Genomic DNA, 27693 nt, shown 5'->3' with positions numbered 1-27693 from the left:
GGTCAAATGGGTAGCTATTGGTTAAGTTTCTTGGGTGGAAATATTCAGCAGACTAAAGGGGAGAGAAGACACCTGTATGCCAATAAAGCAATTTTCTGAGTTTGAATATGTTCTGCTGGTTTGGACCGGATAGAACTAGAGTGTTGTTTAATGACAGGAATGAATAGAGCTGGGTTGAGTTGGCTGAAATAGTCTGCCTCAGGAACAGTCTTGAGCTCCCTGGTATGCTCCATTCACTAATAAGTGACAAGAGTGAATGACACGGCACTGCAAATCAAGAGTCAATCTCTTTATTGTCAGAGAACTAACATTCTTCAATGACATCTTAGCATTCAGAATAATCTCTCACCTGAGCCTCACTTAACTATAAGAAGTTAAAATGTACTGCCAAATGTAGCTTTGTACATGCAAATAATCAAAAGTGTTTGCTGTAATCTGAATTCCAGATGCTCAGCATGCTGTCTCAAGGGCTAGATCCATGTGTATGCTTTTAATGAAAGCACTTAAGCATTTATCTTATGCATCTATACCTGTTCACATTTGTACATCTATGTACAGAAATTATTTGTTATTTAACAAGAAAAAAAGAGTGTGAAAAATCTAAAGGTAATTCTTGATAAAAGACATAATAGTAGGGTTATCTCTTCCTTTTGCTTTGAGTCCAATCCTCTAATCTCCTCATATATACATTTTTGCATTAGACGATGATATTTGATAGCAAATAAATCTTCCTAACTTGTCCTATATATCTCTGGTATTCAGAACTCCAGGAAGTAAAATAATTTAACTCAAAACCATCATGAATCTTGCATTAGAAAGCAACTTTGACCATTGTGAGGCATTATGACTAATAAATAGTAGGTTTGGGAATCTGAAAATATATTCACAAAATATACATTCTTTTATATCTTAATCTTAAAAAGAAATCTTTTGAGGGCTGCAAGATGGACATTTATTCTAATGTAGTCAAGTACATGGGCAATTTGTTGCAGCAAGAGTTACAAAGGACTGTCTGGTACATCACGTGGAGCGCATTCTCACTCTCCTTGTCAGACCTTGTTGCTTGCAGGATCGTTTCTCACACTTTCTCCGTTCTCTCATCTCTTTAAATATACTCTGATAGTTGTGGGTCCATTGTGGAGAAGGCTGAAACCAGCTGAGCCTGGGACAAGACTCATTCTGATCTCCTGTCAAAGCAGCCATCCCTGTAGCCCTCATGTTGCCCAAAATCTTGCCACCTACACACAATACAAGGGGAATTTCAGAGATGTATTTAGTTTCTTGGGTGTTTGCAGCCATTAGAATTTGGACATGCTATGTCTTTGATCATAGAATCATAGAACTCCTGGCTTGGAAGGGACCTTGAAGAACATCTCCTTCCAACACCTCTGCCATGGGCAGGGAGTTTCCAATCCCAATGGGGATTGGGCCAGGTGTCTCAATCCCCCTCCAACCTGGCCTTGAACACTTTCAGAAATGGGACATTCTCAGCTTTTCAGGGAAATCTATTCCAGTACCCTCACAGTAAAGTATTTCTTCCTAATATCTGTCTAAACCTATCTTCTAGTTTAAAAACATTGCCCCATGTCTTGTTGCTATATGTCCTTGCGACAAGTCCCTCCTGCATTCTTGTAGGTCCCCTTAAGGGACCTACAAGGTAGTGGAAGGGTGCTATAAGGTCTCCTTGGAATCTGCTCTTCTCCAGGCTGAACAACCCCAACTGCCTCAAGCTGTCCTCACAGATTAAGAGTTCCAGCCCTCTGATCATCTCTTGTGGCCCTCTTCTGATCTTGCTTCAGCAGGTTCACATCCTTCTTATGCTGGGGAACCCAGAGCTGTATGCAGCCCCCCAGGCGGGGTCTCAGGAGAGAAGAGGAGGAGGAGAATAACACCTCCCTCACCCTGCTAGCCATGCTACTTTTGATGCAGCCCAGGACATGATTGGCTTTCTGGGCTGAAAACACATTGCCAGCTCATTTTGAGCCTCTCATTAACCAACATCCACAAGTCCATCTTCTCTGGGCTTTTGTCAATCCGTTCTCTACCCAGACCATATTTGAGCTTGGAATTGCTCTGACCCAGATGCAGCACCTTGTACTTTGCCTTGTTCAGCTTCATGAAGTTCACATGGGCCAACTTCTGCCTGTCAAGGTCCACCTGGATGGCATCCCTTCCCTCCAGCATCTCAACGAGACCACAACCTTGGTGTCATCAGCAAATTTGCACTCAATCCCACACTCTGTGTTGCTGAAAAAGATATTAAACAGCATTGGTCCCAATACTGAACCCTGAGAAACAATGGTTTCAAATCATGCGGAATTATGATAAAGATAACAACTTTGGATGTATTCTCAGTCTTGTGTCCTTAGCTACACTGAGTGAGTGTTTCTCAAATTATGTGAAACTCTACCAGCAACACTATTCTATGGATAGTTCAGTGCTTTCAGAGATGGCCCAGTTTGCCCCAAACTTTTCTCAATATACAAAATTATGAAGATATGTTTAAAAACAGGGATCAACTTCTCCTTTAGGAACATATCAGACTGACCATTTTCAGATTGAAAAATTGAGCAGCTAACTCAGGATTGCTAGAATATGCACTTAATATGTGGGATAGTCTGATACAAACTCCAGTTCCAATTGCAGTTGGAAGTTGGTACGAGACTGTGGGCTATTTTGCAGTCTATGTCCTTCCTTTTTGCAGCAGTTCTACTTTTAGAAAAGATATATGCCTGTGTATGCCTGTTATCAAATAAAAAGAGACACATTATCCCAAGATATTTAGAAAATTTATACATTTCCAGCATTCTGTTATGATTTTGGGTACATGCCACAATCAGTAAAATGTATTTTACTTTCTTCATCATGCATACTTGTTTCGCATAAATTCTAAGGTGAAAGAATGTCTTGAGCCTGAGGAAAAATCATTTATTGGATTTTGTTCATTTAGTATTAAAACAATGGACAGTGGCCAAAACATTATATATAGAGAATGACCATATTTAATGTCTGTAATTTTCAGAGACTTTGCCAGGGTATTGGCAGCAATATAGAATGCTTTGAAGCAAGGCTACTATTAAAAATACAGTTGTTGGAAACATTTGATAGTGATTAGGTTGTTACCAGCATTTGAAGCCTAAATGAAGGAGAAAATACAATAACAAGATGAACAACCCTGAGAAAGGATTTCTTCTTCGACTGGAATCATTAAACTCTGAAACCTAGCTTTTCAAGGTCCTTCATTCTAATCCATTATCTTTCATTCCCCTTTGTGCTACAAAATTGTCAGTTTGATGATATATTACACATAACAATGTCATTACATTGGCATAACATGACAACTGGGACTCATTTGAACTTTTAGAAATTTCTAATCCCTAAAATAAATTATGAACTGAAGACATTTCAGACATAGAAAATAAGTCACTTGTTAGAAAGAATAAGGTTCTTCATATGTTTTGGAGAATTACACTTTTCTGAGACATTTTCTTTTTCTTTTTTTTTTTTTTTTTCTTAATGCATATAATAAACTTACCAGGAAATATAATCCATAGATGTCCTTAAGCTTCTTGTCCTCAGGCTTACTGAAGTAATGAGTCCTCCTGTAGACAACAACTCATCTACATCAAATCTCACCACATTTTAATTCATTTTCCTGGAACCAAAATAAAAAGTTTGCCATAATTTTGATCAGAAAAATTGTTAACTGACCCCTTAACTGCTCTTACTTTAGTTTTTTTCTTACCTTTAAAAAATTTTGGGTGCTATTTCTCTCTTCCTTCTCTGTTGAACTGTTTTGATTCTTGATTTTGGGTATTCAGTGAGACATATAGCAGACAGGAAATAGCAGACAAAGGAGTTTGGGGTCAAGTGCTACCAGATGTATGCATCCTCATTGTTTCCAGCCTGCTCAGCAGCTCAGTACACAATCACAACCCTTGAAATGCCGGCCTGTAACCACAGTGCCTTCTGGTCAGTCACAACTTTTGGACCAACAATTTGCAGCAATGGAAGATGCTTATCTTGAATCTTCTAGGCATATTTCCCTACTGAAGTAAAGCCTATGCAGATAGTTTCCAGGAAGAAAAGTCAAGGAAGGCTTATCTCTTTGTGCTGTTGGTGAAGAAGGAATTCTGTGGATCAGTTTCAGGTAGAAGACAGTTCAATTCCTCTGAATTGTTTTCTGGAGTATCTTCAACAAGGATATCTTGTCTCCGGAGTTATGGTTGGATGCTCTCTGACATTTGGAAGGCTGAGAGTATTTATCAGTTTTTTGCATGGTTTGAAAGCTGCAGAACTTGTCTGGAGCTTGCTGGTTGCATGTAGCAGTCTGTTTTGGGACAACACTTGAATGTGGTTGTATAGCTTCAACCACATTTGCTCTCTTGTGAGAAAAGGTGGTCAATGGGTTTCAGAACAGTGGCCAACTTCATGTTATTATTCAGGTGCTTTGGTTTATAGGAGATTGAAAACTAAACATGAAGCTGGAAGTGCAATTGTAGATATTTTTAGGGTCCTCTGCAGCTAGAATTCTGATGCAAGCTGTGTGCCTGTTTCTCTTGCAAGCTGCTTTTTAATGAAGCATGTTGTGAATGTGTCTTGTACTGGAACATAAACATAACTGATGGCTCTATCAGGAAATGTGTATTTTCTGTACATTATAATAATGTGACATAAGGGATAGTCAATTCTATTCCAAATAGTTGTGACTGTGCCTCCTACTAGGTTTAGGGTTAATTTAAAAATTTTTAATAATATTATTCTTGCTCTGTAGTATATTGTAAAGTTCAGCAGATGTAAGGTTCAAATTTTTAGTCTCTTGGCTTTACAAATAAATATAAAATGTGTTTTCATTTTGCAGCTAGTATTTTAAAGCTTCTCACAGATTTGCATGATGATTCAGCTCAGCTTTACCATTTTGCTGAATTCGCACAGTTAGTAAGGAAATAGCACTTGTTTCAATCAAAGCCCATAGTCTTTCAGATTTTGAGATCTGCTTGAAGTAGCTGTAACATGTGTGCAAAAAAGTGAAAATGAGGGGATTTTTCGGATGCCTTCAGCTTGAAAGTTTTTACCTGGTGCTGGAATAGCTTCAACCTACTTTGCCTACAGGCTGCTTGTCCTGCAGAAACATTTCCGTGGGGAAACCATATTCTGTGTAGTCTCTTCTAATGTTTTCACTTACATGCTACTTTTTTGCAGGTAGCAGCCAATATATTCTGGTAATATGTGGGGTATACACTCCCTCTTTTTTTGTTTTGTTTTTTGGAAAGGACATATGCAAAAGTTTGGCTAAAAGTATTCATTTTCACTTGAGAAGGGATGATCCTAATATCACTCTGGTGTTTTAACATGCACTTTGTGCTGATGCATTGCCCACTTTACAGTTTAAGGGATATGTGAACAGATGCTCCAGTTGATAGCCTGAAGTATAATGAAGCTTTGTCAGAGTAGGTTGTTATAGAAATAAATGCATTATATCAAGTGTTTCTTCCATTCCATGTTACTTGAAACTGAAATAAAAACTGTTATTCCAATAGCATTCTGTTAGGATTAAATATCTTAGACGTAGACAGAAAGTCATAAAAGTCTTTTTCCTTCAAATGCCTGAACAAATATATATAGCCCTGCGAATTTTTTTTAAATGCAAAGGTTGGTACATACAAATTGGAAAGAAGGGTATGTAGAAGAAAAAACAATGTGTAGAAGATTGTAGGAGAAACTGTTCCAAATGAACATCAGGTTGCATGAGTTTAACTGAACTAGAGGGTTATTTCCTTGTGATGAAACACTAAAAAAATCTTTCAGTACCATTTTTCAGGGATCTAAACTTAAGTTTCTATCTTCCTAAAGGCAAAAATCCTGCAAATCTTATATATGTACACTAAGTATTTTTTCTTTGGGTAATTTAAATCTTAAATAGCTATTTGAAGAATATTTATTCCTTCAAATAAAGGAATTTAGGAAATGAAAGGAAAATAAAGAAAAAACAAATTAACAAACTCTTTTTTATTGTGGAAGAATCAGTAATAGTAATAAAGTAAAATTATTAAACATGGACTTCTTTTTATCTACCCCTTTCCTTGCATTTATATTCACCCTTCTACTGCTTCTTGGCCTCTTGCAGTTGATATCTTCAGTTGGACATGCAAGTTTTCAGGATCCTGAGTGCATTGACAAGAGCAATATAATGTTAATGGTAACTGCCTCCCCCTCACTGTAGGAGCTGGTTTGGGTCATTTACTTGTTCTTCTAACACACCACGCAAACTTTGCTCTTTCTTTGCAGGTCTGTAGGTCCATGTTAAAGCTGAATTTAGTATATAGAAAGTGTGTTGCATATACTGGGCACTTCTTGCTTTTTTCCTAGTTACTCTGCATTCCTTTAATTGTCCATAGTTAAGTTTACAGGTCTAGGCTCTCTAGAGCCAACCCTGAGTCACTTCTCTTACCATCCCATGCCTGGGTTCCTCTACATTCCACGCAGTTTCCAACCCGCTTTTAAATCCTCCACTGCCATAACAAACCTGCATTTCTCTGCTTTACACTATTATGTCAGAGCCATTACTATTTTGTTCTACTTGTTGCAAGAGTATGTACAGGATTACAGTTATTTAATACAGAGCTGTACAAAAATAAAGCAAACCAGTCATAGACACCTAGTCAGGCTTTTATAGCTGAACGATCGAAAACAAAGTTCCAGGCAGGTCAAGAAAAGTACAAGTTATTCCTGACAAAGCTAATTTCTGAGTGCTTGCAAAACCAGTGCAAAACATATGGCCTAGTCTTTGCAATACTATGTTTGGTGGGCTATGGGGTTATACTGACCTCTATGTAGTGCACCTGGAGGGAAAGAATGCAGTTTATGAATTCCAGTAAAGGAAAATTTCATATTCTGAAAAGACAGAACTCTTAAATGTTTTTAAAGTCTGTGAGTTGTTTTCCTGAATTTCTGTGAGAAGTTTTCCTGAATTTCTTTTGTTGGGATGAGATACATTTAGCACCAAGCAGCTTTTGTTTCCTTAGCTGTGGCATTCATATTCCTTACTTGCCTTCTGATTAAGGTGCCTCTTGAATTTATTAAGCTGCTTTTTTTTATATATATGTTGCATGTGAAAAAAGTCTTCTGTGTAATATTTAATACACCATAGAATCCATGACAAGGATTGATTTTATATTTTTTTTCCTTATTTAAAATATCTTAGAAAATAAGTAAGGCAAAAACTATGAATTTTTCTTTTAAAGGATGGAATTGACCAATTTGTATTTACAAGCCTGTGTATTCACATTGTACACATCAAATAATATTATTTCTAGTACTCATCAAGTCACAAATATATAAGAAAAAACTGCGTGATTCTTATATTTCACAATGATTCATCAGAGCTGAAATGATTTGAAGTTGAAAAGATGCATTATAATTTTCTAACTCTCTCAGTAATCAGTATTGAAATACACATTCTAAAATCTGTATTGAGAATTCACTATTTTGCTTGCAATTCCACCCAAAAAATTAAGAACATTTTAAGTGGTCTTGGTGATCTATCTCTTTAACAAGAGGATATAGCCAGAATAATTGCTGTAAGGAGAGATTGTTCTCAGCCTCAAATAGAAGAGCTGGACATTTAGATGGAAATAGCCCATTATTTATACCTTTATCTCAAAACATATGCTGTAATTAGATACTAAAGACAAGACTGTGTACTTTAAAACACCACAATGAGTACATGACTTACTCTTGTTTGTGAGAGAGACTTGCCTTAATCTTGAAAGCTCATCTAGATTGCAGTACAGTGATGTGTATCCTGCTGATTCAGACACCAGTTGTCTCTGTAACAAACTTTCCACTCTCACCTAGGTCCTTGAATTGGTTTAAGTGTCTGAACTGGGGGTGGAGGTGAAAAAAATAAACAAATTTATACATGTACACACACACACATATATATATATATATATAGATAGATAGATACTAAACCAGTGAGTATTTCCTTTAATTTTTCTGTCACCTAACAGTGGATGGATGATTTATGTGTTTTCCTCAAAAACCGTATAAATATGTAGTCAAATGCTTGGGCAGCCTCACTGAATGTGGGAAATAAATTCATGTTTGCAAAATTTCAGGGTGCAGCATGAGAACATACAGACCTTGAGGTTTGAAATCAAATCAAATAAAACATCATATTGTGTTATTTACAGCTACAGCCTCCCTTTGAAGGTAGTAATTTTAATGCATTAAAGTGACTTAGCTTGCTAGCCCTGTTTTTCTATGACTACACCTTCTTAAAAGAAAGCTTGAAAATCCATGTTATAATATTCTAAATGGCATTTAATTGTGCACATTTTACTGAATAATTTATTACTGTTAAGCTCCCTCCCCTAAATAATTTCAAAGACAAAACATCAAGGACTCTCATGTAGGGGTTTTTTTAGAGCTAAAGTGTTCATCATCTCTCCTTCAGCTACCCCATGAAATCTCACTTTTTAAGTGGCAAACAAGGTGGATGAAGACATTATTAATCACTGAAAAAAAAATTGAGATCTATAACTGTTTTTGTAAAACATATTCAATTTGCTGTTGTATACCAGCAACCACTTGTATGCAATAAAAATAAATAAGAAATAACTTTTAAAAAGAGCATATGATGAAGAACTGCTGTAACTGCTTATTCTGTTTGACTTTGAGGGGATGTTGAGTAGATGGCTTATATAGCTAATTCTCTTTGCCAGATTTACCAGGTGAGCTAAAGAAAAACATATATAAAAAACTGAGGCTTTGGATGGTATAACCTTGTATTGCATTTTATCTTACAACAGAACTTCTTGTCTGAGCACCTAGATTCCTCCTTAATGCTGCTTTTATGAGTGAATTTAAATCAGTCTTTACTCTGCATGCAATGAATTCAATTTTGTACTGAGTGCTTGCCGACAACTCATTTTTTGTTCTGATTTTTGTTAGCATTCTGTAGATATTCCTGTTATTCGCATTTATCCTTTTCCTTTTTGTTCCTCTTAAAAACAAACAAACAAACAAACAAACAAAAAAAACAACAAACAAAACATTAGGTCTCCTATGATCAGGCTTTGCAGAGTAGAAGAGTGAAGGAAGTTTTTGAATGCTGGGGATTTATTTTGATTTGTTTTTGTTGTGGTGTGCCAGAAATGCAGTAGGTTGCAGCCAGTCAGATTATATTCTATTACACAATTACCCTGGGAGTCTTACGTGCCCACTGGGGATCTAAGAGCACTCAATGAAGGAATTGTGTGGAGTTGTGCTGTGGCAGCAAACAGGAATAAAAGATGCTTTGGATGCTGTAAAGTTAAATTGATCCCCACAATGACAAGCACCAGCAATAGATAAGGTTGATGAAAATTTTGCCCTTTTACAGAGCACTGAATCTTTGACCCAAGGTGAATCACCCTTCCTCTTTATGCAAACTATGGCTAAATTTGACCTGGGTAATGGAGACACTGACATATCCGTGGTGACTGAAGCTATTCTTTTCACCTTGTTGCATGTGTACTTCTCAAGTAACAGCCACCTGAAATTGCAAATGCTTCTAAGAATAACTTTTTTTCAGTTATGTCCAAAGCATGCTAAAATTTCCTAGGCAACCATCTGTGAACATGTGTCAAAATCCACATTCATTTTAAATAAGGATGAAGGACTTTGTGGACTAGGCACTAGATTTCGTGAAAACTGTTCAGGGAAACTTTAAAAGTGAAAATATTTTATCAATATATTTATTGCAAGTAATTCAATACCGCAGGTTATAATTTGTATTGTAGAAAATCCCAGCTAATGCTCTTCAGAAGCTAATATTTGATTTTTGTTTAGGCTACAACTGATTTCTTTAACCCTTTTGATTTTTCATAGATCAATTTACAAGACATGAACCAAAAATTAAAATCATAGTCTATTGAAGAGATTGCAAGGGAAGAAATAAAATTAAAAATTCTCTGCCATTAAATATGTTGTGAAAGAACTTTAATTAATTTTAAGCTAAAAGTACTTTAGAAAAATTAGAAACATTCTTGATTTTCACTTAATTCATCATTATGGGCCTTACTTGATAAAATATTTTACAGCTAAACTTTATGTATATCTTGAACTCCTTATTCAGCTAAGCACTCTGGCCTTGCCAAATTGAGAGTGTTGGTACCCTGTAGTCCCCAGTCTGGAAGCTATTTCAATTCTTAATGCTTATTGATTTTATTGAAGGTTATTCGGTGGCTCGAGTGTGTTTTAGTGTGCTTAAAGGAAAGCCATGTTGTTAAATTAAAATTGCACTCCTCTAAATTTTTGCTTAGAAGCAGTGTACACAATATTTTACGTCCAGTTTAGCAGGTCCAGAGACAGTTTGTGAAGCTCACAGTTGTTCATCAGCAGTTGGATTGTTTCACTAATTAATGTATTTTGGGGTAGAGCTAAAATAAGTACAGGTGAAGAGGCACAGTTGTTATTTTGACTCTTCATCTTCCTGTATGAATATTTATCCTACCTTGAGCAGGTGCATTTGTGTTTTATGCATTTGAGGAGTCTATCCTGACTTTATGCCAAAATGTCATGTGTTGAGTAATTGTAATGTTGTCCAAACTTCTAAAAGGTACCCCTAAATAAATACATTCATTAGCATTTTATACTTTGCATTATGATTTTCAAATCTGTATTTAAAATTAGGCCAGTGAACCTTCGTTTTATTGAAGTAGCAGACCATATGGTATCATAGAAGTGGTACAAAAAATGGTTACAAAAACCTCTCATATTCTTTATCATGCTCAACATGCTTCTTCTGCCTGTTTCATGGCTTTCTAAATTCTGTAATTTACCACAGTATTTTCCACCAGGAAGTTAGGTTAAAAAGCTATATCTGATATAAAGAATTTATTTGTTAATATGACTACACATTTTTCTGAACTGCATCATGATTTAAGGGTAGTGTTTTAATCACATAGAAATTTCATTACTGTTTTCATTGATGGAGGACATCCAGATTTGACTTTCTTTAATTTTTTCTTGTCATCATTAACAATTTAAAAGGTTCCATATTTTATTATATTTTTAAATGCATAAATAAATAATCAATAAGTTAAAATACAACTATAAATTTCAGATCTGCACACAAATGTTCAAAAATATTTTTAAATTACTTGGTATTTTTGCAATAAAGTAATCTAATCACTGTTTCAAAAAAATCACAATAGTCTTCAGAATTTATTGAAATTATGTAGAGAATGGAAGTGTTTGTCATGAACACATGTGCTGCATATAAAATACTAACTATTGGTTCCTCTGTTTTGTGCACACATATATTCTGCTTATGATTTTTTTTTCTTTTTGTTTGTTTGCTTGGTTTTATTTGTTATATTTGATTGTTGCTTTGTTTTGGGGGGCATTGTGACTATGGATCTACTTAGTACTTTCTGACTAAGTAGATTAAACATATAGTTGAAAACCAAAATTTTTTTATTGATGAGTTTACATTTATCTGTTAAACACAATTAATTAAAACAACACAACACAGGATTTGGACAGTGTTTTAAATTACAGAATTTGATAAATAATATCAAAATCCTTTATTTATATAATATAGCATGAGTGTCAGGATCTATCTTGACTTTTTAGAGAAGGCTAATGCAGAATGGATATTGAAACCAGGAAAATTTTTTATTTCTTAGTATAAATCTTACAATGTGGTGGCTGAAGGAAATGATGATTAGCTTTATGATGGGGGATTAAATTTGTGTAACATGCTTTTGAGACAGACATTTTATATTTTGAAATTTAAAAGTGATATTCTGTTTTGCGTATGACAAATAATATGAAGATAAATAGAGTAATTCAATGTTAATGCACCTGTGTGTAGAAAGTTTCCTAAATATATGAAGCTATTTAGAGAATGATCATTTGCCACTCTTCAAGGAAGGGGGCAAAAAAGTCTTATGAAAGTTAAGCAATGAATTTTTTAAAGAATATTGTTAAATCATGTACTAGGACTAGTATGTAGCTGTAATGAGAATACTTAATAAATTCTGTTTGGAGGTTTAAGACAGAAAAAATACTTGAGACCACTAGCAGGAAGAGTTTACTTAAGCTTTAGCCATCTTTTTTCAGTTGCTTCCCAAGCCTGCGCTCAGTTGCATGCTGACTTCTCTATGTTCTATTTCCATTTTTGCTTTGCATCTTCTGAATACCTCATCTTTGTCCATCCCAAGGTTCATCTAGTCTTTTCTCCTGATTAACTTCTGCTTAGAGTCATCAAAGAGAAATCCTTGCCAAGGATCCATAGGCAAATCCTTGCTTTTTGCAGAAATTTTCTGCAAAAGGAATTTTGTCACATAGGAAGTGTTGAGATAATGCTCTTTTGTCCTCAATCTCTTCAAAAGTGAAAATACAGAACCCCCTTTCTTCTGATTTAAAATTGTTTCAAAAATACCTTTGTATACATTAGAATATTTCACTTGAGTAACATTAGTACTAAACTGTATGTTAACCAGGTATTTCTGATGACTGATGAAGGCACTATTGTCTCTTTTATCTCATTCCCCTTTATAGCTCCTGCTTTCTTTTGCCCCAACAAAATGGGTAGGTTACACTGAACAGGTGCTAATTTTCCATTTCACCCTGATTTTTAGTGGGAAATATTCTGTAGAAAACCCCCTCCAGAAACCTCTTTCAAATAATGGGTTTGGATGAAAAAGATTTTTCTTTGAGGGGGACATTCTATGAATGCAATGCTGCTAGAGTATATGGAAATTCCTGTGGAGATTAAAAAAGAAAATAGATTCTCAAGTCTGGTTATGGCCCTTTGGCTCCACTGAGACTCTGTAAATGACTTTATCCAACCATAAATAACCAGAGGAACATTTTCCTGCAGGCACATCTGTGCCACTGATGAGCCATTAGTTTTTCCCCTTCGGGTCCTGCGCTGGTAGGAGGCATGTTGAGAGAGATGTAGCTGACCTTCATCACTCCAGATGAATCCTATAGTGGCCCTGGCTTCATTAAAGACCAGTGTCACTAGCATTACAGTGGCCATAGAGCAGATTGTCAGATGAAGAATATCTGCTCTCTAAAGACCATCATCATTTGTACTGAGTGAAAACTGTGTAGTTGAGTCATAGCTTAATTCTGAATACTTCTATGTACAAGAGTTTTTGGCCTAGTCTGTAACTGCAGTTAATTCAGTACTTGCTCAGGTCATTCTCAGTAAGGAAATCTGCCATTTCAATATTACTCCATGAACGCTTGAACAATACGAGTTACATTTATTAGCAAAGACTGCTGCCTAATGGAGAGAGTCAGGTTTTTTTTACGTAAGAAATCTTCAGATGAAAATGGCATTTATGCCTTTGGCTGCCTCATATGAGATTGATTCTGTCCACTTACTTTTCTAAGAGCTTTCTGTCCTTCCAAAACTGTGATGCAGAGCAGCATATGCTGAAACACTATGCCAAGTGGCTCATAGCCGAATTTGCTGTTCCTTTTTACCCTGTCACAGTACTGAAACAGTCCTCTCCCAGACAAATGAAACCATCTATCAGCATGATTGATTGTGAAGTTCCCCAAATAATAATTCTTTTGAAATATCTTTTTACTAACCAAGGAACCCTTTTAATGGAGTGCTAGGTTAATCTGAAGGAGTCTGCTGATAGATTTTGCTTAGCTGTCTTCATTCCCCAGCCTTCCTGAACTTTGTCAGCTGTGCATTTTGCAATATTTCAGAAGTTGGACATTTAAGCTATTTTCTCTCTGCTCAAAGTGAGTCTTTGAGGAAGAAAACAACCAGTTAATAGTTTGATTTGAAATCTGTATTCCATAATACTGCCTGATCTTTTCGTCATCTGACCATTGACTATCAAAAGAGTGTTAACTTCTACACTGTCAAGACTTTGTCCAGTTACCTGAGTTTTTTCTCAGCTAGGGTGTCCTTGAAGATACTTGGTGAATCAGGTTAGGTTAGAATATGTAGCAGCCCCTCAGCAACAGTGTAGTAATAAACGTTATTTTCACCAAAAGTTAAAAGAGCCTTCAAATTCTTGTCTCTGAGAGTAAATTACCCCAGAACTCTGCCACTGTAGCCATTTTGGCAGTTTTCTTGGGGAAAGATTAATCAGCCTCATAGCACTGCAAATCCATTTTTGTTTGAAGAACAGAAAAATATAAAAGTCAGATGAGCCAAGAGAATCCCTGAAAAATAGTTTTGTACCAAGGCAAAGGATGTGTGTGAAAAAGCAAGATGGTGAAGGGTTCTTTTTGGATCTTGGCAAGAAAGATCTGAAAACAAATGGCACAATAAAATAGCTGTTTTAATAGGATAGAGTAAAAAGTGGAATGCAGACAGCACGTAAATCTTGTATCCCTCCAGAGGCTGGGACCCCTGCTTTTATGCAGCATTGGATTGACCCCAAATATATTTTTGCATTACATGCTGTACAGATCTTATTTGTGGGTGCAAATCCTCTTTTTGGTCATTCAAACAATTATATAAATCACTATTTGACATACAATGGTTTTCCAGTGTGAATCAGTAGAGAGACACTTGGTTAAGATCTAGTACTGTCAGGAACAAGCTAGAAGGAAGCATATAGCTCAATACAAACTGGTAGAACTAGTTTTCTGAAACACAGGTGTTCAAGTCAAAAAGCTACAGTATACCGGAAAATAGTGTTTTATATATTATTGAAGATTTTATGCATGAGGAGAAAAGAAGTTTTTAATTCCCTATGGTCTAGTATTTGAGAGGTTGTGAAAGGAGAGTGTGATTTTACTTCTTTTAGAGACAATGACAAAACTCCCATGATTTATATGTGTAGTAAAATTTTTATAGAAAAGGCTGAAAAGCATTCTAAAAACCTGTATTTATTGAACTTTAAGTCCAAGTTTAATTCTTAAGCTTAAATGCTTCTTGAATTTCTCAATAAAATCTGTTACAGAGTGATTCTTTGCTAATGCCTGCTCAATTAGCAAATATGCAAATATGTCCTAGAAAGCAGGTGGACATAATTTCATACTGTGTTGGTGGTTTTTAATATTTATTGTAAATGATACAGAAAATTATCGACCACTAGTTGGGAACAGCTTGTGTTCATAGCAGGTCATGAGGCTCCAGCTTTCATGACCACAGCATATGCTGCACACTGAGGAACTTGCCCAATGACCTTCCACTCCTTGGCACCGTAGTAATTGTGATTGCTGATCTAGACAGTATCCTACTTATCCTCTGGTTCATTTTAAGTGAAGATTGCTTTGAATGATGGCACTGAAAACACGTAGGAGTCTTTTTAAAATATTTTCTTTCAGGATCCTTGTTTGGATGTGATAGCATATTTCAATAAAAAATTGCAAAATACTCTAAAATCTTCATTTCTGAGCCAAAACCTTTTTTTTCCCTATAATTTATTAGCTCCCCATGATTGTATGCTTCTTTTTTTGGACCCACCACTTGTTCTGCTGACTTTGAAGAAACTCTTGTGAGAGCTGTGCTCCTTCTCAGTATCACCATGAGTATATTGTCACTACAGGCTGTGCTTGCCTGTTGACTGATGGCTGTGAGTTCACTTTCATGATTTACATGTGGGCTTATCTGTGTTGTTTCCTTTCTATACATTCAGAGATACATCATCTCACGTATCTCATCTCAGTTTGTCATCTGCACACAAGCCCCCCTGTGCTAATTGACATGATAAGGATGTGCCACCTACAGAGGAATGACAAGGTTTTTTCTGTGCTGTGCCGTATACTAAGATGATTTTTTTGTGGGTGAAATGCATGACATCACATCTTCCCTTCACAGCCCTTAAAGCTGATATGATTTTGCTGTGTATATGAAATATATAATGTATAACTTATATTCACAATCATCCTGAAAACCTGAAAACTAGTTCTTACTGATAGGTCATATATGTTAATTAGACCATGGAACCATTAGATAGGGACATTAAATAGAGAGTTAGAGAAGCTTTAGAGAACATATTAGATCTTTCTACCCTGTGTAAGTGTGTTGAACTCTCAAGAAAAAATTCAGTATATTAATTAAAATTTGGTTTGACATAACACATGAGGCAGTTGTTACTTTTACCAGCTTGAACATCAGCTTCTGAAATTGCAAAACTATTATAAATTTGTGGGGTCTTTCAACCTTACATATATGTAATGACTATTGGTTTTTACAGAATTTCTGAATGGGAATACACACCATCATGAAGGATCCTGAGATATTGCAGTTGCTCTGTGATTTATCCCATGTTTGTGCAGAAAAAGTTCACTAATGATTATCTAAAAGCTGGTACTCCTAAACATTACACAACCTTTTTCATTTGGTCAGTGCTTGTGGTTTATATTCAGGCAGCTGTTACCAGATAATTATGTTGGTATTCTAAAAAGAAAGTCACAGAATTCACAGAATGTAAGTCTGTAGGAGTGGTAATAAACACCTGAAAAAATTAATATATTCTAGTAAAAATTTCCGTATCACGTCACAGCTGTTAATGGAACATCAACACGGAGTTTTCTCTCTAGAAAAAAAAAACAGACAAAATTGTCAATCACAAAAGAATTTTTTTCTTCTGTTCTACAGAATGAAGTGCACCAGTTGAATAGATTGATGATCACAAGGGGAGTGCAAGACCTAAGAAGTAGATATTAATTTATCTACTTACCCATAACATAATGCTGACAACGATCATGGTGGCCTTTAGTGGAATCTGGGTATGATGGTGATCCTTCACATCAGTTTATCCATTCAGACTGGGGGTGTCTTCTATAAAAGAGTAGAAATTCTTCCAAGATAATTACCAGAATAAGAATCAGCATTTGGGGAACCTAACTCTTGATGGGGAGATTCTTTGAGAGTTGATACTTTGATTCAAAGAGTTAAATTTTTCTTCACAGTAAAAATGCAAAAGTATGTAAAAGAACCTCATATGAATAGATCATCAGAAGACTGCCAGAGCTTCTTGTCTCTAGAATTAAGAATGTTGTCACATTGAATAGATGTGTCAGAGCTGTAATTCATAGTCAAATCATTTACAACAAAGAAAGAGGAAATGTTGTCTTTGGATGCAACTGATTAGCAGAAGAGCAGTTTTAAGCAAATATATAAATTACATGCAAAGCTTTTAGAAAAAAAAGTTTTGAAAACACTTTGTGCTTCTGTGTCTAAACTTTTTCTTTGTCTGAACTGTTTAAATGTCTTCAAATGCTTGCGATTGTGAAGAACTTGAGGAAGGTAAAAAGCAATCTAGTGAATTGTTCTATAGCCTATGCTTTGAATAAAGCTTGTTATACATTGGATATTCATTGTGACTGTACTGGACACACTGGGTACTGGCCTGCTGCTCAAATAGTGGGATAAATTATTTTATATCCATTCATATATTCTTGTTTCATTTTTTTAAAACGTTATCTGCTCAGCCCTGGGGCTCCTATAACCACTATTCAAGAGTGATTGCAATGGATTTGCATGTGATATCAACAGAAAATTCACCATATGTCAGTTGACCAAGAAAAATTCAATTTCATTTTCTGTCTTCCATATTTTTCATTGGTCTGCTAGACTGAGTAGAATAGATATATCAAAACTATAAAGTAGTTCTGAATTTTTAAAGACTGGCTGCAAACCAATGTCTGTTTCCATTTGCAAATTCAGATAATTTAACAGGTAAATTCCATGCCAATATCAAATGACAAAATTATTGCTTTCAAGAAATTTAATCCTTTTTTCACCATCTGCTATCTGTAAGGGAAAATCTTTCACATAGACTCATGTGAGATAGTCAATAATTGCAACTAGATTGAATTTCTTTAAGTTTACTTCCAAGTGTCTGTGATTGTAGGTCCAATAGTCTGGGTCTCTTTCCCAAGCCATCCTCCAAAATGACTCTGGCAGGTGCCATGGCTTATGGAAAGTGCCTCTTTTTTGGATGTATGATCTGGTCCAGCATTTCTGAGGAGGGTGACTGCCATATCAAAGTATAGAAATCAGTTGAATATTTGGCTTCATCTATTGCAATATAACGGAAACTCATTTAAGTTAAATGTATCTATAGATCCCAAACTCTTTATTACTAGTAAAAATGACACATTTAGAGTTCAACTAAGAAAATCTCTTGCTTTTTCCATTTATGTTTCTGTTCAGGAAATACCACACTGGCTTTTATAACCCACTTGCATTCAATTTCTGTAGAAATTACAGGGCAATAAAAGAAGAAGTTGTTGTGATATCCTTCTACTGTAGTATCTGTAGGCATTTGCTTAAAATAAATAATTATTCTATTTTACCTGTGGTTCCTGGGGCTTTCTTTTTTCACAAAACAGCAACAGAAGAGGTCTTCACAGTTTCAGAAGAAAGGCAGAAAGCTTTTGTGAAAATGTGGTGGACTTTTTTCCTAAGACTCTGTCTGTTGAGTGAAACACCTGGAATGCTAGCACATTATTAAAAGGCAGCAAGATGAGCATATCAGCTAATTGTTCATCTGCAGTTGGACCTGTTGAAGTTCAAGAACACCAGGGAAAAAATGAATATTGTTCCTGCTGTGCTTGCTTGTAATTGTTCAGATTTACCAGCAATATACCAGTTCAATTAATCAAGTTAAAATATGTAAATACAAGGGAGTAAAAATCCACCAAAACTTTGAGCTCTATGTAAATGAGAGATAAAAATCAGATGTAGAAATGAATGATTAGAGAAGATATATTATAGATCTGGTGGCAGAATATGCAAGATATTCACTGTTCTTAGATACAGGATACATAGCCTAAGATGAATAATACAACTTCAGTAACATAAAAAATCAAATAGCTGTATTCGTACTGTGACAGAAGAGACGTATATTTCATTGTTATAAAAAAGGATCTGGTAGGTGATGTGGAAGGTTGTAACTTCCTGCACTTGCCCATGGTAACAGCTTCATAACGTACAGTCATAGGTAGTCTTAAAAACTGGCTCAGCTGGAGCTAGTGTATGCAGTCAATGTCACCAAAACCATGAGTGTCTGCAAAATCCAAACTATAAAAGCAAATTAGAAGAGGCTTTGTTTACAGTGATGTTGTCAACTGAGCATCTAGGTGTTTTAATCTTGCAAGACCACAAAAAAAACCAGAGATGATAGAAGCAAATCAGAGCCTGAAATCAACCTGGGTCTTTCAGGAGACAGTCTCACTCTAAATTATTAAGAAAGAATGAGACTCTAAGATTGTAATTTGATACTGTTTAAATGGATTCAGAGTTGCTCCTGCTTATAGCTGAGAACTAGGCTTGAGACTCACAGACCATAATATCAATTTAATAATGTGTTTTTGTGTAACCCACAGGAAAAAACAAAGCCACCCACAAAGTAGTACAGACATATTATAGGATAAAATGAAGCATATTTTTACAGGTAAAAATAACCCCACCCATTTCTGTCACATATAGAAGCTAAAAATCTGTTATAAGAAAATCTCTTTTCTTTGAAAAAGCACTGTTGATGTCCCTTTAATTATAAGTGGAGACTTAGGTGAGCAAATGTTGCATATTGGTAGAAGACTGAGTTCTTTAAATGGAATGATATTTTAAATATGAAACTTTCACAAACATCAGATGAACCATACTGGTCTATGAGTGCTAGCCAAGGTAAAACAGGTCTCATTAATTAATCTTGTTATTTAATGAATAGCATAGAGAGTTCACCCTAAAAAAATCATAACATGGAAACAGCAAGTGAATGATGATCCTTCTATCCTACTCTCTTTCTCATCAGTATACTGCATATGAAAGGCCAATATAATTTCAGTACAGAATTTATCAGTATTATTCAGTACAGAATCACAAGAGTGTTGGGAGTGTACATAAGAAGGAAAAGAAAGATTGGAAGAGGACAGGAATTCTCCCCTAAATTCAAAGCTATTTCTCCTGAGTACAGTCATCTGAATATGATATGACTTCTCAAAAAGAATTCTCTGCATATTGTTTTTATCTGTTCCATTTCCTGTATGGTGATATACAGTAGAAATATGGGAAAAGGTAGTGCTGGCTAACAAAATAAGTATTCTACTAGTATTTAAAATGTTACTAGGACTTCTCATAGTCAGTAAAAGTCAGTAAATAAGTCATTTAGAGAGTAGGAAATAATGGCATGCCTCTAAGAAATATTTTTTATTAAAGAGACTGTGAAAGCCCTGGAAAATTTTTGCTGACATATGCTTTCAGGAATTAACTTTATTTTATTTAACAGCTATCTTGGCAGAAGGAAGAAAATTTTTAAGTCTGTCGAGCCAAATGACCTAATTGCGTACTTGATGCTCCTCTCTTACCAACCTTTCTGAAACAGTTCCACTTTTCTTTAAAAGCATGCACTAATTATTATAAATTGTTTTATTAATGTTGGAATTTATGGCCAACAGTATTGAAAGTTGAGCTGCAGCAAGCAGACACACTATGTGGACAGACAGGTTTTTCTAGGGCTCCTTGGCAGGATGGTACCCGGGGTAAGGAGCAAGGGGTACCAGTCACACAGAGATAAATTATCCTGGGCAAATAATGAAGGCTCATTTTGCCTGGGGAAGGAGGAGGGGAGAACCACACCTTTACTACATGAGGTTGTGTGAAGCAGACATCTGCGGAAGCTCTCCTCATTTGTGAGTAGAGTAGCAGAGCTCACACAGACTTCAAGAGTTCAGTTGTTGGGTTTGGATGGAATTCCCAAAGTCAGCCTTGCTACTTTACTTTCAGATCTTAAGGTGAATGATGTGGCACTTCAAATGTCATCAAGTTTTTAAACACGAGAAAAAAGCCCCGCAAAATTAGAAGGAATGAAACAATTATCCTTTAGTTTCACAAGGAAAAGTAGTGGTGTTTAATTGAGCAGACCAGTAGAAGAAATTACAATTGGCCTTTGTACTTCAACAGGCCTTTGTACTTCAGCATTCAATAATATGAAATAAATTAGAAGGGATTATGGAAAGGACTAATGAGTAAGTGACTGATTAGGTGGAATTTTATGAATACTACAGGAAAAATAAAATATACTCTCTATACCTCTGGTGATTATAAGTCTGTTGCTTTTTCTTTGCTTTTTATCTTTTTTTCTTTTTTTTTTTTTTTATAAAAGTCCAGGAGGCAAGCATACACTGAAATGAGGAGGTAATTTTCTGAAGTATCTGTAAGAATCAGAAAGGTCATGGTTTTCTTTATTTTTGCACTGGCATTATTGAAAGGTTCACAGAAAATTTGGCATATTTTCAAGGGTTTTGTGACCTTTCTTGAAACAATGGCAAATGAGTAGTAATAAAATATTTGTGTAGAACTATCTCCCTTACTATTTTAAGATTCTATTTTTCTCCAAGTCCCTTTTTGTTGCCACTGGTGGTGCAGCAAGAGATCCAGAGCATTGGAATGAATATTACATAAGATCCTTGCAAAACAGATGCCTCTAGAAATTCTTTTCCATCCTCTCATTATCATGGAAAGCAGTCTTTCAACCATCTTTGAAACGCCTCCTAAAAATGTGCTCTAAGCTCATCTACTCGTGTCTGTGAGCCACCTGCATGTACATCTGTACAGGAAATGCTGGTCATATTGGCCATCATTACCAATTGTTCTTCTGTTTTCCATTTCCAAGGACTTAATATTGCACTATTTTCTTTTTCTGTTTACATTGCATGCAAATATTTGGCTTGGTAGTACTAAAGTGAGCAGTGAAAACCATTCCATATGATTAGTGTTGTTCCACATGGTAGCTGGAATCTATTCAATTTAATGACCTTAACTGGTTTTTCAAGTGGGATTTTTTTTTCAGTCAGGCTGCCTAATTAGATTTCTGGATTAACATTAGAAATGCCCTTCAGGGTGATAGCTGAGGGAATTTTAGCACTGCATTTTGTCTCTGACCTTGGCCACTCTCAATGTGTTTGCATTTTAAACTACCATGCCTGAAAATGGGTGGGTTTAGAGATGATCCTGAGCAGCTTTAGGCAGTATTGCACTAATTGAGTTACCCTATAAAATATGTACACTGTGTAATGTAGCATTACACTTTATCACACTAGACACTGTTTTGACTCATATTGTTCTGTTCCATGGCTAAATTTGACATTACCTGCAAATGTTTAGGAAGCTGATGGGTCTAAGTTTGATAGCTGTTAAGGTTCTCAGGATGGAAAGAGATGAAATGGGCTTTACTGCCTCTAAATTAAAGAGAAGGAAGTGATGACATGACTGTGAAAACACTGTTAGAAATCTATTATCAGCAAGACTTTTGATTCCTCTGCAGCCTTTCAGGTTTTGAATGTCTTGTGTGGTGTCCTATTACTTTTTTTTCTGTTCTGTTTAAGGAATAGGTACTTGGGAGGAAAAAATCCTATTGTTACCTCAAGTATTTTGCCTTTTACCGTAGATTCAGATCTTCATTTTGTCTCACAGTCCTTTGTGTATGGAGCAATAGAGAGGGGAACAAAAATCAAACAATGTGCTAAAGGTTGAAATATCCTTGATAGGATTATAGAATGTGTTGCACACTGTGTCTGAACAAAACAGGATCACAGAAAAGAAGGCAGGTCAACTTGTTGCTCGCTTGCTGCAGAAAATTTAGAGGCAATGGAAAAATGTCTATGCATGTAAGAGAAAGCAAGGGACTCAGATTAAGAAGCTGGCAGAATCAGCAGTGAAAGAAGCCAAGAAAAACAGACGCCAGATCTAAATACCAATTCTGTAAGGACTGAATCACTTATTCAACAGCCATACATTGACTGCCTACAATAATTGACATGGGTACAATGCTGTTGTCTGCTTGGGGAAGAGTTTTTGCAAAGTCAGATTGAAATTATTCAGAGAGGTCAAAAACGGCTGTGAAATCATCTCTATTTTTTGTTCATACAGATACTATAATGATCCAGATGTCTGTCCTTCTACAAATCATTGAGCAACTCTGTGGGCTATAAACATAATGTTCAAAACATATTTCACAACTTTGACTACACATTGCTGTCTGATACTTTTAATGTATGTGTGGGTCCAAATACTTTCAAATGTATTTACATTATTTATTAAATTCATACTTTTGTCAGCTTATGGTCTAATAATCAAAGATATTACAGACTGCAAAAACATGGATTAGAGCGATCAATGCTGTATTATTTAATCCTGTATTGTTTGGAACTTATTGAAAAAGCTATTGTTGATATGACAAGGTGATTGTTCATGCTCAAAAATGTCAATGTCTTCTTTCAATTTTGAGTTTGTTGCTAATTTTGTAAAAGCCTAGCACTTAAGATGTAGGATCCTTGAGAGCCACCAGTTTCATTTTGCTGCTCCCATAAAGGACAAATTGTACAACAAAATTTCTGATCACTGTTTGTCTAATCTCTTTCTTAAAGACTCTAATGAAAGAAGTTTTCTGATCACATTCAATAAATTAGTGAGAAACTAAAGAACACTGTGGGAAATGGGCTTTAAACTATCCAGGTTCTGCAGGTAAATATTTAGAGAAGCCTTCACTGTACAGTGCACACTCTTTTCATTGAACCATGTCTAGTCTTGCTATTTATGTACGTAGATACAGTATGGAAAAAATACATCTAGAGCAGTCAATGGATACATGCTATTAAGCCATAGTATTGCACAAATTAGGAAGTAGAAATAAATTGTAATTGTAATATTTGTGGATTATGGTTTTTGAAATAACTTTGGGGTTTTTTTTTTTCCTCTTAGAGTTTGACATACTGAATAATTTTAATACATACTCCAATGTGTTAGGCTTGTTTTAATTAAAAGCTTGTCTGTTTTTTAAGATGGAGGAGCAAATTGTTATAGCTGGTTTTCCATGTGGTGAACTTCATTGATTTTTATTAACTGTATGCAGGTATAACAACTTAATTTGGATTCTTCAGCATTTAGAAGTAAGGAAGGAAGAAGGCAACTCTGAGTTTCCATAGTATATACAGTTGGTTGCTGTCAGTGAAGAGGATGTCATTTCACTTTGTAGAAAGCAAGCACTGTATAAAGCAAGGCTATAGGTTATTTACTAATTTAATATTAAAGAAATATCCTCTCATTTTGATCTTAGAATTCAGGAGACACAAATGGAAACAAGTCTTGCCTGCCACTTCAATGCTTAATGTTGAAAACCAGATTTGTTTTGAAACTGGTGCAGAAGTTCTGTTACCAGAATGAATAAGTATGTTCAGTTACCATAAGGCAGCATCTTAATATCATAATTCTCTAACATGAAAGAAGGAAATATTTGCTCTTAAAAAATGGCTTGTTTACTGAATGTTAAGTGATAAAAGTAAAATGCCAAATAATATTAAGACTTCTGCTTATTATAGGTCATTAATTTTTTCTTGGTGGTCTCCTTAAGTGTAAAGATAGTATACTGATCATTACACTAATTTAGTTACTTAGTTTGTGTATATTTGAAAACTTATCCTTGCATTTTCACCTTTATTTGTTGATTTCTTTTGCTGTGAAGGTGTTGCGGAAGGTTTCTAGACAGTTATGCTTCAGCTGAGATGTGCATAAAATTCAGTGTCGGATAAGGTGCTTCTGATGTAGAATTTATAAACTACATTAGGACTGCATGAGAGAAAGAACTGGCAAGACAGATAGCTTGATGCATATGCCCAGCAAGAGATAAATTCTTAAGCAAGGATATATTGTCTAAGCAAGCCAGGTATAGCAGACTGCTTCCTGTTGGGAAATAAAATTTTTCTTTTAAAAATGAGAACTTTGTTTTTAAAATTTTACTGGCAGAATTTTTCAGGGGCCATCAAATCTTTTAAATATTTCTCTAATATTTGTAGAGATGGACAAGATTCTCCTTTTAGTTACCAATCTAAAATTTATTCTACATAATGCAGGGGACAGGATTAAAAAGAGAATTTGAATCCAAGAATAACTGTTCACAAATTAAAGTGCTGCCAATTTTCAACTTAGAGGTTGAAGAAGAAACAAAAACAGAACAGAGTGTTATTTCAGCTCAATTGTAAAACTCAGCGCATGTACATCAGGCACTCTTAAAAACTGGGAGTGGTAGGAATAATAGAAAGGGAAAACTTTGTCAGAAGGAACAGAGGGAAGAAATATGGTCACAATAGATGTTGTGGATAATACACACAAAATGCTTTAAAGAAATAAATATCCAGTAGGAATATAAGTAAAGCTTTCAGGTATTAAAAGAGTTTTAAGAATTCTTAGATTAGTTATTTAGACTAAATTATGTTCATGGAGTCAAATAAATTTGAAGGCACATTTATGGTTTCACCTGGAGACATCAGTGACAGCAGTTATAGAACCTAACACACTTTTAACAGCTGTAGTGGCTCAAGCCAAAGGCTGAGTTGTGTTCTGTATCCCTCAACATCCACAAGTGAATGGCTTGAAAAAGGAAGAGCAGGACAAGGTTATAAAATGACACTTCTGTGTAATGCTAATTTCACGCTCCAGCTATTTTCACATTGAAAATCTCCCGAGTCTATGTGGTCCTATTAATTTGCTACCCACTATGAATTTCTCTTCCATAAACCTTTTCAGTCTCCCAATCGACCAACCTACATGGACTTCTTGGATCCACATTATTTTTTACAAGGTCTCTTGCACCTACTCTTTTCTGTCCTGAAATGTATTCCAACTGGCTCAATTTGACACCTCCTCTTTCTTGCACTGGAAAAGAAAATGAACTATTTCTGTCCATCTTACTTTATGCCACTTGGAGTTTTATTATCCTCTATAATTTCTCCTTTGATATTTTTTCTTTTCCACAAGAAAAAGTGACAAGTCACTTCACAGGTCAGTATACAAAAATCACTGAGACATTTTCTAATGAAATTAAAATATCGATAAAGTGCTGAAGTTTTCAAATGCATAGGAAAACTTAAAAATATAATTAATTGTATTGAGTGATTACCAATTTAGCACTCACCAAATAAAATAATAGAGAGATGTGATACATTCACAGAGATTTAGCTGGATCAATATACTTCTGTTGATTTTATTAGTTGTATGCAGAGTTTTATGTGATAATTTCTGTTCCTTTACCATGCAGAATTGAGCAAGTGATGAAGAGTGCTTTCTCTTTATCTCTCTTTTCCTTTGGTGTTACATAGCTTAACCAGTGCCACAGAACAGAGGCAGTTGATTGTTGAGCTATTCAAATTGCTCATCAGATAAACTGGAATATTTTGTGCTTACTATTTGTGCTCTTCTAAACCATTTGTAATAGGTTTGTTGTTATCAAAACTTTCTCTATTTTCTTCTTTTTATCTCTTTACTGCAGACCATCTTTTTTTTCCCTGTTTCACACAGTCTCAGCTTTTCTTTTCATACATTTTTACCCTTGTTGGTCTGAGGCTGATTAAGCGATCAGAAATCTTTAATGATTTCCCTCTATGCTATTTAAGACCATCATTATCACTGCTCAGAATGACTCTGAAGAAAAGTTGAACCTCCTGTTAAAGCATTATGGGAGGCAATTTTCAAAACCTTTCATTTCTCACTACAAAATCAGCTTTAGAAAAAATTCTAAGAGAAAAATTTGACACCGAAAAACCTCCTACCAGCTAAAAACTTTTATCACTACTGAAGTCCCTTAGCTAGCTGAGAGAAAATGGTACTACAAGTAGTCATTCAAAGACATGAGAATACGTGTTTTAAGACCCAATTCTAAATATATTCAATTTCCTATTTATTCTGAATGCCCATTCTTGACTAGTGATATTTTGGGCTTTAGTGACTATTATTTTTAAGACTAGAAACATAATTCTTCTTTCTCATGTCTTTCCTTTTCTCATGAATCTAATGCAGGTATGATTTTTATGACAAGGTGCCCTCATTGATAAAAAGTTCCAGCCTCTATCTGGTTTTGGAGCTCCCTGCTCACCAAATCTTAGTCCTTGAGAGGTTTCTTTGATACTGCTACTTTCTCATTTTTAAAAGACGGTATTCTAAAGAAAAATAGTCTTAATTTTTCTCTCTGGCCTCGCACTGACTGCTTTCCCCAGCTACCCATGCAAAGAATCTTACTCATTTCCATCTGGGGAAAAATATTTCTAGTCAAGAGACACATCAAATCTTCTTCTTCCCTTTTCCTTGTCTTCCTTCCTACAAGAGACATAAAGAACTGCAATGAAAAATAAATGCATGAATAAATAAGCATTCAGAGGATCCAGCAACAAATCACCCAGGAGGAAAGCAATGCAGAGAAGGAAGCTGAAAGAACCATCATATTTACCAGCAGGCAGTGATCATGGAAAAAAAATTACTTGTTTGAGGTAGTCACCCATGGCAAGTACATGGCAAGGACATCTAGAGAAAAATTGCTAGTTTGCTTCTGTGATGATTCCTTATAAAGGTTGAGTTTCACAGATGACCAGTTTGTTAACTAACCTTCATTCTACACCTTCTGATATTTAACCTTGTATATTTTGACACCAGCAACTCTCTTGAGCAAATTATAGAGATTTTGTAGGAGGATAAAAAAATCTTCCCCCCCCGCCCCCAAGCTGTTGTAGCTGAATGTAAGGAAACAAGGACCCAGAACCTGAGACATCTTCACTTTGTGTGGTCTAGAGCTGAGTGCTCTAAACCTCTGACCCTGATGAAGGAGGGAGTTGCCCATTTTGTTGCTGACAGAATGAGAATTAGCTCAGTCTGAGATTGCATCTGCATGCAAATTCCAGAACTGTTTAAAGAATTCCTACATTTTCCTGGAATGAATCAGG

At 35.5% G+C, this 27693-nt stretch overlaps 1 long non-coding RNA gene across 2 annotated transcripts; it reads right to left on the bottom strand.

Annotated features, from left to right (window-relative positions):
• Positions 1 to 274: 274 nt before the first annotated feature.
• LOC135444234 (uncharacterized) lies at positions 275 to 10953 on the bottom strand. 2 transcript variants are annotated; one of them, XR_010439183.1, is made up of 3 exons: positions 3746 to 10953; positions 3536 to 3655; positions 275 to 2247 (listed from the first exon to the last, which is right to left on the bottom strand). It is a non-coding gene; the product is annotated as an uncharacterized LOC135444234 (long non-coding RNA). The 2 variants fall into 2 exon arrangements; XR_010439182.1 differs by having other exon boundaries at positions 3536 to 10953.
• Positions 10954 to 27693: the final 16740 nt, after the last annotated feature.

The sequence above is a fragment of the Zonotrichia leucophrys genome, chromosome 2, assembly GCF_028769735.1.
Source record: "Zonotrichia leucophrys gambelii isolate GWCS_2022_RI chromosome 2, RI_Zleu_2.0, whole genome shotgun sequence".
NCBI lineage: Eukaryota > Metazoa > Chordata > Aves > Passeriformes > Passerellidae > Zonotrichia > Zonotrichia leucophrys.
The sequence above is the reverse complement of the archived record's forward strand: the minus strand, read 5'-3'. Positions and strand labels throughout refer to the sequence as shown.